The following is a 15,310-nucleotide window of genomic DNA, read 5'->3' on the forward strand; positions in this document are numbered from 1 at the left end:
GCTCATAATAAGAATTAGTCAAATGAGTTTAAAATTCTTAGAATAAAGGTATCAAGACAGTGAGTTTCCCATTTTAAAAAGTCTTTAAAATTATAAGCACTACTCAGGAATATGTTAGAGTGGATTCCAGAATTTTCTGAGTCATGGAATTAATATAATATACTATACACAATGTGCTATTTATCTGAAGTGTACAAAAGTAAATAACAAAAGATTCCCAACATCAAGGATCTCACAATATAAATAAGAGATAACTCATATACAGAAATATCTATGTTAAAAGTGGCAATTGCATTTGAGTGGTAGGAAAATATTAAAAGATTCTGTTCTTCTATAGATGAAATGATCATGGGGACTTTTGGAATGTTGGAGATCAGGCTTAAAAAATTTGGTGGAATTTTCATAAGCAAAAATAGTACAATAGCACTTTAGAATGACATTTAGAAATGAACTTAATGAACAAATTTACAACGTTCATTACAAGATTTATTTTGGAAATTAAATAGATCACTTTGGTTAGAAATGAATGGTCATATTGAGGAAAGAGCAAGAGTTAAACCTTGTGGGTCTCAGGAAACCTGAAATTTTTTTTTGAAAGGCAGAGGGGTTAAGTGTCTTGTCTAAGGTCACATAGCTAGGTAATCATTAAGGCAAGATAACTTGTCCATAGTACTCAAAATTTCTCCATTTTTTGTAATCTTTGATTACACTTTTGGAAGATGAGGTTCTTGCTGAAGGAGAACCATTATTTTCTTGGTGTTGTTAAAACAAAATTATCACAAGCAGCAGAGAATTGATCCATAATTTACTACATCTCAGCTTCAGAAACTTCATTGAATGAACACTCATCTGCAAACAGAAGATCATGCACCAACATAGATTCCTCCACTTTGGTCTTTTGCAAACGAAGAATTTACCAACAGTGCAATAGCTGACCTTGATCTTGTTTTTATCTTCAGTGAAGATATTTCATAAATTGACCAAAAATATCATGCTAAAAAGCACGGGAGCAAGGTTACAATCTTTGTTTAATTCCATTGGTGACTGGGAAATCATGACAGCATCATCCACTTCTAGAATTAGGGAAGCATGAGGTCATGAAATTGATGTACAATTCTAATAAACTTCTTCAGGGAACTAAATTTTGTCATAATTTTCCATAAACCCTCATGACTATATCAAAGGCCTTGGTCATATCTAGAAATGTTCTTTACAGACCTCACTTCTTTTGATGGCATTTTTCCTGAAGTTGCCAGCCAGCAGACACCATATTGATTGTTCCTCTATGCTTTCTGAAGCCATATTGTCTCTCAGGGAGATGACCATCTACCATTTGAAGGATCAGTCTATTGAGAAGGGTTCTGTCAAAAAATCATACCAACAATGTATGACTGAAAGAGAAATACCTTTGTAATTGTCACAGGACAATCTATTCCCTTTACCTTTATAGAGATGGATGATGAAGGCATCCTTGAAATCTTGGGCAATAACCTCTTCATTGCATACAACTTGGAAAATTTCAGTTAGCTTTTGGATGAGCAATGAATATCCTCAGATGGAATAGCATAAACACCAGGTGCTTTGCCACTTGAAAGGAGCCTAATGGCATTCAAAAACCTCTTCTTCAGTTGGCATTTTTAGATAGGAACTGATTGACTTCAACTTGAGATAAATGGTAAATGGCTTCTGCATTGATTGATGATGGTCTTTTAAGAACACTATGGAAGTGTTCAGCCCTTCTCTATAGGATCATGTGCCTATTTTTAATCAATATGGATCCATCAGCACTGAGTAGTTGAGATGTACCATAGATCTTTGACCCATAAATAGCCTTAAGGGCATCATAAAATAACTTTGGATTGTTACTATCTGCAAAAAAACTGAATTTTTTCTACCTTCTATTGAGCTAATAGTGCTGCAGCACTCTAAACTTTGCTTGTACATTATTCAAGTTTGTTGACTAGATTGGTTTTTATTATAAAGCCTAGCCAGCTGCACTGTGCTCCCTTTCACTGTGACTAGAAAAACACATGCATCTCCAACTTCAGTTAAGTGACTTTCATCTGCCAGTGCTGTTATTTGGAAAGGATACCTGCTGAGTTCTTTGCAAGAAAATCTGTTCTTTCTGAATATATTGGATCTTGTGTTGTCCATGAGTGTACAGATTCCATGCTATGATGGGTGAGTGGAATACTCTTTGAAGAGGATTTTGTGGATTTTTTTGTGTCAAACATACTATGAGATTTCTACCTGGTATGGCATGCAGGGCAGGGTTAGGTACACATGCAATTTTTAGGGTACCTTTTCTAGTCCCTTACTCACATAAGAAGGTCAGCAGTATAATCCTTAAAAGGGTGGCTTAGTCAACCAGAGGCTGCCGATTCCCATAGCTGCTTTCAGTGGGGAAAAAACTCTGTGGTCTGGACTGCCAGGGTCCAGGATTGTGACTATAGCTCCCAATATATTTGCTTCTGCTATTTCATCACTTGCCTGATGCCACAAGTCTTTGAGGAATGCTCAAGTGGTATGGGTGATATCTTTTGATGTGTGCATAAATTGGATTTAAGTGAGGCAGAACTCCATGACATCATCAGTCTTACTCTCTCTTCCAACATCATCATGATCCAACAGCAAGACAGAGTAAAGACAACTGGTGATGGCTCTAGATGCAGTGAATGATCTTAGCATTTTTGATGGCTAACCAAGCTATAAGTGCTCCATATCACCTGCTTAAGCTGTCCTCATGGCTCTTGGAATGAATGTTCTTATTCTCCCATTCCACCAGTAGAAAACTTCACAGTCTTGGAGTACACACCCCCTAACAACTCAATAATGAGTATGAGATTCCCTTGATTATGCTCACCCTAGTTTAACCCACTTGCTGAAATGATTCACTGGGGTGTAGTCACTGTAGTCACAAGTATAAAGCAGTCCTGAAAAGGATTTAGTTGCCCTCATACCAGAGGTAGTAGTCTTCCTTGAACACAACACTACACCCCAATTAATGCAGATGATTAAAAGATATAGTGACTGGCAAATAGTTGATTGGAGGTTATTTGAATGTTAAAGAGTCAATGATTAGTTCGATTAAATTTGTGCTGTTCAAAGAGAACTATACTCATGGGTTTTGCAGTTCTTTAACTGAAAGAAACTGCTAACCCAATATGATGACATTACATATTCTAAGTACCATTTTAAGGATACATTTGAGGCAAAGAGACTAGCAGTTTTTGAAAAAAAGGAGGGAAGACCAGAATAGCTAAACAAAAAAGAAAGAAAAAAAGAAACAATTTTGTGGGTAACAAATATTTTTTAATTTACCAATGGCATCAAGTCTTTTAATTCAGACTTGTGAGTTACCTTAAGAAGATATTTGTTTTTTGCATTATTTTAGATCTAGGTTTCTTAAGTGTATGCTTTCTTAATATGGTGATCAATATTACCTTTTTCTTTAATATTAAATTAGTATTACCATTTAATGATTATTCAAATTTGATTTTTTAAATATAAATTTTAAAAATATATTTAAATGTTAAAGTTTTCATCATAGTGAGTAGCTTCTTTTTTGTAAACAGGAATCATATGTGTAGGAACTTGAGATAATACTGGTATGAGTAAAGCACCTTGCCATGCATAGTATCTAAGAGTCTGTATCAGCAAATGAGTAGACATATTTCTCAGTGAGAGGGACTGTCTGGGTAATGCATTCAACCTTGGCAGTGGGTTTGGGAGACTATGCCAGGACAAATACAACAAATCACTTAGATAAAAGAAGTGAGATAAATACATACATGCCAGTTCTCAACAGGCATCGAAAAGGACGCTGTAGACAGTGAATCTTTTAGCATTTTCTTTAAGAGATTTAGAAGACATTATTATAAAGCATAGCTTTAGTAGAATATTTTTGTTCCAATATACTTACAGATAACCATTGACCCACCTGAGCCACCTTGATTTTTCCCTTTTTCATTTGATTTCACTAGATTCTTTTCTCCTCTCTCTCTATCTCTATGTCTCTGTCTCTGTCTGTCTGTGTGTGTGTGTCTGAGTCTCTGTGTCTCTCACTCTGTCTCTCTCTGTCTCTCTCTCTCTCTCTCTCTCTCTCTCTCTCTCTCTCTCTCTCTCTTCTCTCCTCATTTCTTTTTTACTTTCTCCTTATCTTCTCCCATCCTTCTTCAGTCCCCATGTTAAGTGCTAGGTGAGACTGAACATGGCATTACCCCACACTGGAGCTGTTGTTTACTTTATTTTTCTTTTGCACCTATATCTTACTTTGTTTTTCAGAAGACTAAATCTATTTTTTAAACCCTCAGGTCAGATACAATGTGATGTACATCTGAAAGGTGACAATATTTTATATTACACAAAAAATCTGGTAGCTTTTTTGATAGAGTCCTGACCAGAGTTTGAACCCTGGATAATCAATGGGTCAACTAAAGGGTAGGTAATTGGCATAGTAGATAATGGACTTAGAGTCAGGAAGATTTGAGTTCAAATCAGGACTCAAAACCTTTTGAATGGAGTCACTTTGGTCAAATCACTTAATACTGTATGTCTCATTTACATCATATCTAAAATGAGCTAGAGAAAGAAATGGTAAACCACTCTAGCTTCTCTATCAATGAAACTCAAAAGAAAAATGTGGTCAGAAAGAGTGAGACATGACTGAAGGATTGAGCCACAACATTACATTTATCTATCTGTCTCTCACTATACATGCTCTACTTTGTAAGTAGGGCCCCACCTTTACAAAGACTTAAAAATCAAATCATAGGCTGGGAAAATGAGTAGAGAATAGAAGAAAAAATTGGACTATGATTTTACTATGGTCATAAGGAAGATCAAAATATATACACTCAGAAGAAGATAACATATTTAAAGCCTTTATATCCAAAACCTCCAAGAAAAAATATGAATCAATCTCAGGCCATGGAAGAGCTTAAAAATGTCTTTGAAAATTAAGTAAGGGAAGTAGAGGAAAAACTTGGAAAATGAATGAGAGTAATGTGAGAAAATCATGAAACCTGAGTGCAGCTTAGTGAAGGAATGATTTAAAAAGTATAATTGACCAAATGGAAAAGGAGTTACAAAAATTCAAAATAATTCCTTAAAATATAGAATGTAGCAAAGGGAATTTAGTGACTTTGTGCAAAATCAAGAAACAATAAAATAAATCCCAAAGAAGCGAAAAATAGAAGTATCTTGTGGGAAAAACTACTGACCCAGAAAACAGATCCAGGAGAGATAATTAAAAAAATTTGGGGGCCACTGAAAGCCAGGATCAAACAAGGAGGTTAGATGGAAGTGGAGAGTAAAATAGAAATTAAAAGAATCTACAATCACCTTCTGAAAGAGATCCCGATATGAAAGCTATCATGAAAGTTTTAGCCAAATTTCAGGACTCCCAAGTCAAGAAGCCATTAATTCAAACAGCTTTCTTATTTATTAGAGCAGTTAGAGGGATCATATATAGATTGAGCACAGCTGGAAGTTGAATTTAAATGGATAATATATTAAAAAGAGGGAGTTAATTGATGAGAGAGCAATAAACAAGGAAAAAGAGAAAGGAAGGATGTAGAATGGGGTAAATTGCTTTACTTAAGAGAGAAGAAAATGTTTTTTGCAGTATAAGGGAATGAAAGAGGGGGAAGTGATGGGGTGTGAGTGAGCCTTACTCTCACTGAAATTGGCTCAGACAGGGAATAACATAAACAATCAGCTGCATATAGAAATCTATCTTACCCTAGAAGAAAGTAAGAGGGGACCAGGATGGGGAAAATGGGGTGATAGAAGGAAAGGAAGAATGTGAGAGGGGGTGCAAAACAATTTTGAGGAAGGGCAGAATGAAAGGAGGGAATACATGTGAGGAGAGGACATAAAATGGGGGGGGGAATTCAATTACTAATAATAAATGTGGGAAAATATATTGAAACAAGTTTCTTTGATAAAGACATCATTTCTCAAACATAGACCCAAGTCAAATTCATAAAAAATAAGAGCCATTTCCCAAATGATAAATAAACAAAAGGTGTGGACAGTTTTCAGATGAGGTTGCCATGCTATCAATTTAAATCAGTTTTAAAATTGTCCTAACTCACTATTTATAGGAGAAATACTAGTTGGAACAATTATTGCATACTATCTCATACCTTTTGAATTCACTAATAGGACAGAAAGAAAAAGTGACAAATGTCACAGGGGATGAAGGAAAATGAGATTAATGGACTTTTGGAAGAATTGTGAAGTGATTCAACAATTCTGCAGAGTAATTTGGAACTATGCCTAAAGGGCTATAAAAATATGCCTATCCATTGGCCTAACAATGCCAAAAACAGTTCTATATTTCAGAAGGGTTAAAAAGCATGAAGGAAATAGACCAATATGTATAAATATATTTATAGCAGCTCTTTTCTGGTGGTAAGAAACCAGAGATTGAGGGGATTCCCAGCTCTTGGGGAATGGTTGAATAAATTGTGGCATGTGATTATAATGAAATGCTATTCTAAGAAATGGGATAATGTCAGTGAAAAAAAAGTTACCTGAGCATATGCAATTGGAAATGTACTTTAGACAAAGTACAAAGTAAAAGCAATTTGTAGGATGATCAGCTTTGAATGAGTTATCTTTTCTTTGCAATACTATGACTCAAGAAACTCTGAAGGACATATGATAAAGAATACTATACACCCAAAGACAGATCTGATGGTGGCTGAATACAGATTAATGGATATTTTTTAACCTATTTTTCCAGAGGTTTATCTTTTCTTGGTATTTCTGGTGGTGGTGGTGGTTATGTTTACCCTTATGATATGACTTTTGTGGTAAGTTTTTTTCATAGCTACACATTTCTTACCTATACTAAACTATTTGCTTTCTCAATGAAGGAGATTGGAATGAGAGAAAGGGAGAGAATTCAGAACTCAGGGTTTTAAATTGAAACTTGTTTTTGCATGTAACCATGGGAAAAGAAAAACAAAACATAAAGTAAAAAAATAAAGTGCTATTGGCTCAGGAAAAAAAGAAAGAAAAAGAATGAACATTACTGATATTTCTAGAAGAGCTGAGTCCCCAAATTCCTCTTGTATAAATTTAATGCTTAAGGAAGGGAAGGAAATATATGATAATTATTCCTAATAATTATCTCATAGCTTCTTATAAGATTTGCATATGACTTGGGATTGAATAAAAATATCTCCTGCTTTGCTTGTATGTTAGGTTCTTAGCAACTGATTAATTGATATGTAAATTTAAAGAATTAGAACTAACTTTAGATTAGAATACTTTATGTGACCAGACAAGGAATGATTACAGGTTGTAATTCTTGAAGACCTGGGATGAAATATAATATAGTTATGCTTTTTTCTTCCTCCATTCCTTCTTTCTTTACTTCCTTCCTTCTTAGGCAGATATGAAGACACACACACACACACACACACACACACACACACACACACACACAGACAGACACACAAATATTCCAATTCAAGATTCTCTGCAATATATTGAATCACTGGAATAAACGTACAAATTTAGCTCTAACTTTTACTCTCAAAATCCAAACCTTGAGGCAATTTCTCATGATTCCTCGGTTTAAAATAAGCAGAACTCTTCCTTTTTTATGACACACAGTTCATCATGTAATGATTTCATGATTAGTTTATTCCAAATGAGTTCATTGCTTCTCTGCACTATTAATATATCCAAAATGAAAGGCTGAATGGAAAAAAAATTCAAAATACTTATGCTTATTCTTGTGTTATATAAGAAAAACATCCCAAGGAAAATTATTTTTCAACCTAGTAGTAATGTGAACTGACTTATTAATCTCTAGTGGCTTGTTAGAAAAGACACAATACTCTCAGATAAATCAGAAGGAAATATATATTAGTGATTATATCATTGGTGACATTAAGAAAACTCAGAAAATGTTAACTGCTTTCCCATAATTTGAATAAGGATTCTTTGATGTCTATGATTCTGTATAATATATTTAGCCAACTGTTGAATGGGGCATAGAAGGATTAGAAAATATTACTTTAGTCTGTTTTATAATTTCTTTACATATACTGACTTAGTTTAGTTGTAATACTTCAAATCACCATAATGATGAAACCTGAATTCCATTATAGTTTAATGGTGTTAGTGATGAGATAATGCCATTACTAAGTAGGTTTATAATGACATCATTACTAAACATGTCAAGCCTATCATGTCATTATTTTTGCTTTATTCATAATCTTAAAAATGTGGTACCCTAAATAAGCATTAATCAATTTCATTATAAAATACTATTCCATTTTAAATCACAAATGTTATTTTGCTAACTATATCAATTTCCCAAAGCTATTTATTAAACAATATTAAATTAATAAATTAAATTAGTTAAAATTATAAAATGCATGTGGTTTTATGCTATATGAATACAGAGTTTGTTAGTTTACATATTCCCTGTCCTAATATTTCAAAATAGAAAATTTATATCCTTGCATTTAAAGAAACATATATTTTCATTTTATTTAAATAAAATCAAATTCAGTTTTTCTTCTGGAAATAATATAATCATTTAATAGCATCTTTTTCAAGATTACAGGATGAGTTGCAATGAAAACACTTTTCATAAATTGTAATTTTATGCCTAACTAACTCCAGTAAAGAAGAAGTGGTAAAAAGGACCATTGGAGATATTTCTCTGATCCTTCTTTTGCTCTCCACTTAATAGTATTTTATTGATTTCCAATTATATATAAAGAAAGTTTTAGTTTTAGTTTTTACAATATTTTGAATTGAAAATTTTTATCATTCCCTCCTTTTCTTCCCCCTTTTCTAAGACAACAAGTAATCTGATACAAGATATTTATGGACAATCATTTATAACTCTATTTCTACAAATGTCATATTGTGACAGAAGATTCAGAAGTGAAAAACTATGAGGAGAAAAGAACAAAAACAGTTAAAAAGTGTAAAATTTTAATCTTCCATTAGACTTCATGGTCCTTATCTAGATAGTGATAGCATTTTCAATCCTAAGATTTTGGAACTGTCTTTGATCCTTTGGGGGACTTCAGGGTGGAGTCAAGATGGCATGGTGAAGCAAGTATGCTTCTGGAGGTTTTCCCTACTGAAAAGCTAAATGAAGCATCTGCACAAACATTTAAGCTACATATACCCCCCCCCAAAAAAAAATAAGACAAGAGCTAGAGAAATTTTCTAGAGTAACCATGATGGAATATCTTCAGTGAAGTTCTGTCTATTTTTGGGAAAAAGGGAAGTAAAGCCCAGCTAGGCAGCAGAGTAGTAAATTCAGTGGAAGGCTTTTAGCCACAGTGCAATCCAGATTCTGTCAGCCTGACAATAGGATAGTGCCCGCAGCTATATAGCAAGCCAGCAGGGAGGGTCCCAAATAACTTTGGCAAACTATTTCTTGTTCTCCTGCTATGCTTATAACATTGTCTTTTATTTCTAACTGAACCCTTACTGATTTTATCTTGGCATAGGTTGTGAGATGTTTCTGTCATATTATTTTCTAATTTTCCCAACAGTTGTTATCGAAGAGTGAGTTCTTATTCCAGAAACTGCACTCTTTGTGTTTATCAAAAAGCAAATTACTACAATCATTTCCTGCTGTCTCATTTGCCCCAGTCTATTTCACTGATAACTTGCTCTGTTTCTTAGCCAGTAGCAGACAATGTTGATGACTGATGCTTTAAAATATAATTTTAGATCAAGTGAGGCTAAGCTACTTTCTTTTGTATTTTATGATTAAATCCCTTGCTTAGGATGAAATAATTAATTCTTTCTATAATTTTTTGTTTGATTCACTCATTCTTTAATATGAAGCAATTAGTTTCCATTAAGTTTTAGGTCTGTCTCTCCAGGGCCCATTATTACACTTTATTTTTATTGAATTATGGTCTGAGAAGGAAGAATTCACTATTCCTGTTTTTTTTTTTGCATTTGAATATGAGATTTTTATGCTCTAGTATATGCTCAGTTTTTGTATCAGTGACATAAACTACAGAAAAAAATGCATGTTCCTTTCGATCCCCATTTAATTTTTCTCAGAAGGTTTATCATGTCTAGGTTTTTTAACATTTTATTTACTTCCTCAATTTCATGATTGTTTATTTGAAGTTTTGATTTTTCTAATTCTGAGAGAGGGAGGTTGAGGTCTCCCACTAGTAGAGTCTTGCTGTCTAAGTCTTCCTGTTACTCATTCATCTTCTCCTCTAAGTATTTTGATGCTATGCCATGTGGTGCATACATATATAATATTGAAATTGTTTCATTTTCTGTCATATCTTTTAGGAGAATATAGTTTCCTTATTAATCTCTTTTTATGAGAAATATTTTTGTAACTACTGTGTCTGAGATAAGCATAGCTACCCCTGCCTTTTTGCTTCAGTTGAATCATATTATATTCTGCTCCAATCTTTTACCTTTTCTCTTTATGAATCTCTCTGCTTCAAATGCATTTATTGTAAGCAGTGTATTGTAGAATTCTGATTTTTATCCACTCTACTATTCACTTACATTTTATGGAAGAGTTCATCCCATTCACAGTCAAAGTTATAATTACTAACTCTTTATTCCCCTTCAGGCAATCTTCTCTCTATTAGTAGTTTCCCTTTTTTTTCACCTTATCTCTATTTCCCAGTTTGCTTCTGAATACCACTTCCTTCAGTGTATTTCCCCCCTTATATCCGACCCCCTTCCTTCCTTTCCCCTTTCCATTTGTCCCTTCTTCTTTCCCTTCCTTCTGTCAGTTCCTTTTTTCCTCTCCCTTCTCCCTTTCTCCTCTTAATACTTGAAAGGCAAGACTATTTCTAAACTTAGCTGAATGTGTATACAATGATCCTTTGAGTCAAATCTGATGAGAGTAATATTCAGATGGTTCTCACCTCCTACCTTCTTCTACTCTCTTGCAATTAGTTCTTTGCACCTATTAATGTGATATAATTTACCACACTCAGTCTTCTCCATCCTCCATTGCTTTACTGTCCCCCCTTCTCTTAGGTTTTTGCAAGGCAATGGGGTTAAGCGGCTTGCCCAAGGCCACACAGCTAGGCAATTATTAAGTGTCTGAGACAAGATTTGAACCTAGGTACTCCTGACTGCAGGGCCAGGGCTTTATCCACTGGACCACCTAGCCGCCCCTACTGTCCCCCTTTTTAATGAGATATCATTTGAAAAACATTCCATTAGAGTCATAGACAAATCATGTATGTCCATTGCTTCTGGCTAAATATATTCTCTCTAATAAAGTTACAATTCTCAGGTTATGAGAACCTTTCTTCCATATAACCAGTTTCATCTTATTGAATAACGGTTTTTTTTTTCCTTTCTTTTTTTTTTTTTTACATTTTCATGTATCTCTTGAGTTTCCTATTTGAAGTCCAAATTTTCTATTTAGCCCTGTTCTTTTCATTAGGAAAAAAATGGAAGTCTCCTATTTCATTAAATTTTCATCATTTTCCCTGGAAGTAAAGGTTCAGTTTTGCTGGGTACTGAATTCTTGGTTGCATTCCAATCTCCTTTGCTCTTCACAATATTACCTTTCAGACCCTTTGATCCCTTGCTTTTGATGTAGCCATGTCCTTTGTAATCCTTACTGAGACTCCTTGGTATTTAAATTGTTTCTTTCTGGCTGTTTGCAGGATTTTCTGCTTGATCTGATAGTTCCTAGAGTTTCACCACAATATTCCTAGGTGTTTTCATTTTGGGATCCCTTTCAGGAGGGGATTGATCTATTTTTTTTTCAATAACTATTTTACCCTTTACTTCTGTGATATCAGTACAATTCTCCATCACTGTATCATGAAGTATGGGACCAAGCTCTTATTCTCCTCAAAGTTTTCAGGAAACCAAACAATTTTTGGATTCTCTCTTCTTGATGCATTCTCCAGGCCAATTCTTGTTCTAATGAGGTATTTTTCATTTTCTTATTTTTTTTTTGCTGTTTTAACAGATTTTTGTTGTCTTAGAAAGTCATTAGTTTTCACAGATTGAATCTTTTTTAAGAGAAGAATTTTCTTCAATTACCTTTAGCAACTCCCTTTCCAATTAGTCAATTCTATTTTTGAAGTAGTTTTCCAATTGCCTTGTTAGAGAGAATTATTTTCCTTTTGCACTTGTCCAATTGATTTTCATTTTCTTGTTACAAGATGAAAATTTTATCTAGCAAAGTGTTTCTTTTACCAATTTTTCCAATTGATTTTTAATTCTTTCCTGATCTCTTCTGAGAAGGCTTTTTGGGTTGGAGACTAATTTATATTCTAGTTCACTCTGTTAGGAGAGTTGACTTCAAGGTAACATTCAATGAACTCCTGCTTTCTGATGAATTTTGTTCCTTTTCCTAGATTTTGGAGGAGGGACTAGATCACAGACATTTGTTTTGAGATCCCTAGAGGCTTTGACCACTAGGCTTAGCAAATCCAAGTGATCTGACCAGTAGGAGATGAGAGATACTTTCTCTGGATTGTCTGTTACTTTGATTAGTGGCTCACTCTCTAGACGGGGGTCAATCAAATTAAACATCAGTCAGTACTGGGGGATATCTGCTGTCCAAACCTGAGCCTGGACGGGGTGGGGGGGCTGTTACTGTTTTTGTTCTGGGGAGAGTCACTTTCTCCCACAGGAATGTGGGGGGGGGTAACTGGACTGCAATCACTGGGAACTCACTGAAAATATGGTGACTCATGGCCCTGGTCATCCAGACCAGCAGAGCTGACCTGATAGATATATAATTCTTCAGCATCACACAGTAAATACTTTTGTGGTGAAGCTCTTCCTCCTGCTGTTGTTCTTAGGTTAGACCCTGGAGCCTCAGGGACTAACTGCTCTCCTTGCTCTGTCTTTCTGTTTTCTACCCCTGGTTTGCCTACACTCCCCTGTGACAGATTTTTCTGCACATTATTCCCCTAGGTTCTTCTCTGGCTTCCTTGGGTTCTCATAAGATGCTTGATTCATGTTAGTTCTAAGGGAAACCAAGGGGAAATTAAGATAATGAATGACTTCTCCCTACCATCTTGGCCAGAAATTCAGAATGCAAGGTTTCAAAAGTGTATTTTGATACTTGATTTTTCATGGCTAGGTAGCACAGTAGATGGAGCATCGGCCCTGGAGTCAGGAGTACATGAGTTCAAATCTGGCCTCAGACACTTAATAATTACCTATCTATGTGTCCTTGGGCAAGCCATTTAACTCTATTGCCTTGCAAAAACCTAAAAAAATATGTATGAATACAAGTTTTAAAAAAGAAACAAATCTTGGAGCATCAGTGGTAATTTTGGAGACTATCATAAATGAACTTAATAAAAGAGTTCAGCAATATGTTAGACTCACTGGACCAGAAAGAATGTATAATTAAAGAAATCAAATATTATCTTTCAGGAAATCAAATAAGAACTTGCTTAGAAATATTGCAATTATAGATTCATAGTATTCACAGGTCTTTGTAAGAGAGGAAATTTCATTTACCTCAAAACCATTTTTCAAAGATTAAGTGTAAAAGAAAGGTATCACATAGTATTTCTTCCTGATGACAAAAAAAAATGGAAGAAAGGAAGGCAGGGAGGAAATTTGTTAAACACCAATAAAAGCATAAAACCCAGCATATTAACAGCCTCCCTCTACCCTACTTTCACCCCTAATTATTATTATTGTGAGAGCTATCTTGAGTCAACTGCTTATATATAATCAGATCATCAATTTATCAAAACATATCTTCTATTTATAGCTTGGATTACCTCTGTTCTTTTCCAGGACTCCTTTCCATCTTTGATTTCCACCTGATTCAACCAACTCACAATGATATTTCCAATATATTGGCACATGTATAGCAAACACATCCCGTTAAAACAATTTCAAGAAAGGCTAAATCAGGTTTAATTTGTCAATTAAAGGGGGCATTTATCCAAAGTATGTGAAATATTCTTTGGGCAGAATGGGTAGACAATTGCATTTTGTTCTAATAGAACAGCTGAAGCAAGTGATATAGAACATTTGGAGTTTGGTTAAACATCAAAGATGCCAAGGTCATCCACTGTGTCTCACGTCATCACTAGTTGTCTTGCCATTAAATGACTCTAAGAAGGAGAGTGAGGTCTATGATTTCAGACAATTCTGACTCATCTAAAGAAATACAACTTTGTCATTTTGAAATACCTCAAAAATGTGTGATGACAGTAAGTAAGAACACATCAGTTGTGAAAATAATGGTTGCAATAATCACAAACTTGTACAGAGGTGATCAGGTCATAGGGTTATCTCCTCACTGAGCTAAAGTTGCTAAAGTATGATATGACAGTACTCTTGGTGTCTGAATAGCCCTGTGTAGGACCACACTGTTTACCTCCTTGTATGAAGAAAAGAGACAAGAAAATGTTCCCTAAAAATTTCTTCTCCATTCAGTGCTTTCCTGTTTACCTCAGCAAGTGATAATCCCCACCTTATTGTCAAAAGTGAAAATGAGTACAAAAACATTTGTAAAGATGAGTTCACCCATCATTGGTTTATGGAATATTTGCAAACTTATGGACAACATGACATCCAGTAGAACTGAAAGTCTTGTTACAGAACCCAACAGAAATCATACTCAAACAGTAGCTCTGAGTGAAATAAGCATGGTAAATGAAAGATAGGTTATTAAAGTCCGAACTATATATAGGTTTTTCTACAGTGTTGACAATGAAGAGGAGTCCATGAAGCTGGCCTAGGTCTTGAAGTAAAAATTAAATTACCAAAAAGAGTGAAGTTCATGACAACATGATGACCCCTTGATTTTACCATGACAAACCTTGATGTAATCAGAGGAAAACAAAATGTGTAAACTTGGAGGTCTTCATTATTAAGGTGCAAAATGAGGTCAAACTAATAATTCTGATGGCATTTTATGAAAGTGTAGGCACAGGCCATCTTGATGCCCAGGAAAGTTCATCAGTATTGTATGTTATTTTCATGAAGGTTTGTTTGTATAATGAGTGATGCACTTGCATCTTTCCCAGTCATTAGCGGAGTGAAGCAAGACTGTGTGCTTGTTCCCATGCTTTTTAGTGATGTTTTTATAATTTTGTCTGTTTAATGACCAATAAGGACTAAAATGGCATCAAGTTCAGCTACCATGGTGGTGTCAAATTATTTTACTTGATAAGGCTAAATGCTAAGTGTAAAGTTGGTTTATGATTCTCTGTTTGAACTTAATAAAACCTCTGATGCTCAGATGCAATCTTGAAGCAATTCTCTGCTTCTTGTGATAACTTTATTCAAGCATTTAACATCAAGAAAACATTGGTCCTCCACTAGTCATCATCAC

The sequence above is a fragment of the Macrotis lagotis genome, chromosome X (assembly GCF_037893015.1).
Source record: "Macrotis lagotis isolate mMagLag1 chromosome X, bilby.v1.9.chrom.fasta, whole genome shotgun sequence".
NCBI classification, from domain to species: domain Eukaryota; kingdom Metazoa; phylum Chordata; class Mammalia; order Peramelemorphia; family Peramelidae; genus Macrotis; species Macrotis lagotis.